General features: G+C 44.9%; 1 protein-coding gene across 1 annotated transcript in view; it reads left to right on the top strand.

Annotated features, from left to right (window-relative positions):
- LOC112155535 (C-type lectin domain family 17, member A) overlaps positions 1 to 3,717 on the top strand; it is a 12,942-nt gene that overhangs the window by 8,306 nt on the left and 919 nt on the right. The window lies entirely within an intron of this gene.

Here is a 3,717-nt window from a genome sequence, read left to right as displayed (position 1 = left end):
TTGAAATGCTGTGTTGATAAGTCTGCAGATAATGTTTGGTTGTTCGTTTTCCAGATGTGTACTAAAGTTTGCAGTCACTTCAGGATTTAGACAGCGCCTTCTAATGGTTCTATTGGGAAGTTTCTTAATGACATACTCAGACAATTTAAAACTAAGGAGAAAATGATCAGAGAGCCCAACATCCACAACAGAGGTCACAGAGACCTGTAGGCCATGGGTGATGAGGAGATCCAAAATGTGACCTCTGTTGTGGGTAGGCACATTCACATGTTGAGTAAAGTTCATGTTTACTAACACATTTAGGAACTCCTGAGCATAATTATCTGAAAGATCATCAATATGAAGGTTCAAATCCCCCAAAATCATTATTTTACTAAAATCTACATACACCAGAGAAAGCAGTTCTGAAAAGTCAGCAATAAAAGTTGAATTATACTTTGGTGGCCTGTACACAATCAAACATAAAATTACAGAATTATTAAAAACAATGGTCTGATACTCAAAAGATGTGTATGCATTAAAAACAATTTCTTTAAAACTAATACTAGCATCCAAAATAGCAGCAGTTCCACCACCTCTTCCTTGTTTTCTGTCTTTGTTTGTGAAATTAAAATGAGGTGGTGTGGCCTCAGATAGTAAAATTGGTGCAGCCGAGTTCCAAGTCTCTGTTAAAAACAGGCCATTAAGATTCTGATCCAGAATAAGATCACGAATTAGAAATGATTTGCTTGATAGTGAACGAACATTAACATTAAGGTTCAGTTCAGGGAAACATTTACTGCTGTTTAGTTGTTGAGGAATAGAAGGTTTTTGAATATGTACTGATTTTAGATTATTGTAATTCCTGCTCCATGGCTTGGGGTGGGTGAAAGGTCTATTTGATACAATGGATGGTATTGGGAATGTCACTGGTGATGATAAAGGTATGGGGGGTATTTGTGGGGGAGGTGATGGCTCTGGGTGGGTCTTCTGAGCCAATAGTAAATCAAATTTAACACAGTGCACGGTGTGTTGGATATTTGCTGTTAAAATGCTATTCCCAAGGGGGCTGGGGTGTAGACCATCGTGTCTGTAGAAAGAGGGACGATTCCAAAACAAATTAAAATTGTCAATAAAACCAAACCTGAACTTGTGGGAAGTGGACTGCAGCCAGATGTTGAGGGCCAGGATCCTGCTGAACCGTGTAGATCCTCGGGTGAGTGTAGGAATGGGCCCAGAAACAAAAACAGTTTTTCCAGTGTCTAGTAGAAAGGAAAACAGATCAATAAAATCTCTTTTTGTGACCTCTGACTGCTGTAGTGCTGTGTCGTTGGTGCCCACATGGACAATAATCCGGGTTATGGTGGATGGAAGGGAACATAGTAGGTCAGGCATCCTTCGAAGAATGTCAGTAACAGTTGCTCCTGGAAAAGATCTAGTGATGGCGTTGAAATAACGTATGTTCCTGGTTATGGAATCTCCAATGATCAGGGTGGATGGAGTGAAGAGTGGCCGGGGGGAGTGCGACTCCACCGATGTGGCAACCGCTCCCTCCCGCTCAGGCGCTATAGCTCCCTTTGAGGCTGTAGAGCCAGTTCGACGATGTGCCGGTTGTGGTTGGTTGGAGCCAGTGGACCAACCGTTCACTGCTTCCCGAAGGAGTTTAATCCTCCGGTTTGAGGTGGCAACATCGCTACGCCTTGGCACAGGCAACTGGGACAGGGCCATTTCTGGGAATCGCTCCGTGTCCCTGGTCCCGGAAGTGGTAGCAGCTGCCTCATCAGCTGGTTGAGTTCCAAGTCCCCCAGTGCCGCTGCAGGGCTTAGCTGTCGAGGAATGGCCCCCGGGTGGTGACAGCGAGATGGTGGGGTTAATTTCTCTAGTACTGCCACCGTTCTCCGCAACGTTGCTGGTCACGACCTTATCATCATTGGCCAAAACCGCGAACCGATTAGAGAGGCTGAGCTGAGTAGTTGACAGCGGCGATGTCAGTCTAGCTGATGGTCTCTTTGGACCCCGAACTACAACCTCAGCCCAGGACAGTTGGTTCCGAGGTGTGGAGCAGGAGGACGGTCGTACACTCTCTGCAGGATCCCAGGGGAGAGTGTCATGTGCAGTGGTAAGCTCCGTGATTATCTTTGATTGTTTTGATGCAACATCATAGGCGCTGGTGAGGAGTGCATCTCTTTGGGCAAGTTCAGTGGCCAGTTTTGTAATTCTTTCTTGTAGTGTTTTGACGGTGTGGTTTGCTTCTCCACTGCAACTTGGGCAGGCCATCTTTGGGCTTGGGTGCTGCAGGTAAGGATCTGGACGAGCTCCGTCCAGAGCTTTCAATTACTTGAACGTCAAACAGCTTAACTGGACCAATCAGGGACTTGGATTTTGTAGTGACGTCTGGATGGTGTTCTTTTTAAAACACAGTAGTGCCAAGTGGTTGAATAAGGATCTGTCGGGATCCGTCTCTGTTGTGCTGAGTGGGTGGAGACTTTGATTGCCTCACCAATTACACATTGGCGATAGCGGACTTTGGACCCCTCTGTTGGGAGTGTGAAACTTAAAAAATAATAATTCCGGACACGACTTCGACTTCAACTGCCACTCCAAATCAAAGGAGAGGGCTAAAGGGAGAGGGAGAAGGGGAGTATTCGGATCGGACCTAAGACTTCACTACAATAAACTTTAAATTAATTATCTTTTCTTGTGTCTGCTGTATTGATCCCCCAGCCTTGCTCTTCATTGCAACAGGATCATAAAGGAGAACTTAATAATTGTGCTTGTTCTGCCTGGCCAGAATTCTCTGACACCAAGTCTTTCATTTATCAGAATACAGCTGTGAAACAAAACTAGAGCAAGATTTTACAAGATTTTCACTGCTTGGATGTTTCGCACCAAGTTTTGTCCATCAACAGTTGGTGGATAATCACTAGGAAACAGTATAAATAGGAAAAGAGGAAGAAGACCCTCCCAGGTGTAGCCTCCCATTCACAAGACTTCGGTCTTCTTCCTGACTATAGCTTTCAATTTTAAGTTGATGCATCTGGGACGGAATCCTCTTGTGAGGAGATTTTGTGTCTTTACGTCTTTGGTCTGCATGTCTTCCTTTGGCCTTATTACTCCTGCTGGGTTTCTAATTCTAACAGTGCACAACTGTTTCTCTCTGGGAGTTAGACCCTGTCTGTTTGAACTACCTTGCCTCTCTTTGTCATCATCCGAATGTATTTCAGTGCATGTCAGTAATCTAGATCCTGGTGATGTGGATCAAGGAATCAATGTCAATGGCTAGCATGGAGAGCCAGCCGACTGAGTGGCTTCAACAGCTTGTTGAATCCATCCATCCATCCATCTTCTTAACTGCTTCTTCCCTTTCGGGGTCGCGGGGCGCTGGAGCCTATCCCGGCTACTGATGGGCGAAGGTGGGGTTCACCCTGGACAGGTCGCCAGTCTGTCTCAGGCTTGTTGAATCAGGTTTGAAAATCAACCTCTTTGCACTATGCGCTTCAGCATCCACTGACCTCTTTCCATCAGTATCTGAATCTTGAATGTAAATATTCCTCAATAAAAATAATTATTTCTATGCTTCATAGAGCAGCAAATTTGCAGAGTGGCAAGGGAGAGGCAGTTGATGCAAGTACCCCCGTAGACTCTCAACGGCTCTTGTTAAATAAATTAGTGTTTGTTTTCCTACCACACTTCAACATCTCTTTCTCTTTATGTCCCAGGACGTTTTATAGGGCATGT

Source organism: Oryzias melastigma, linkage group LG21 (genome assembly GCF_002922805.2).
Source record: "Oryzias melastigma strain HK-1 linkage group LG21, ASM292280v2, whole genome shotgun sequence".
NCBI lineage: Eukaryota > Metazoa > Chordata > Actinopteri > Beloniformes > Adrianichthyidae > Oryzias > Oryzias melastigma.
The sequence above is the reverse complement of the archived record's forward strand: the minus strand, read 5'-3'. Positions and strand labels throughout refer to the sequence as shown.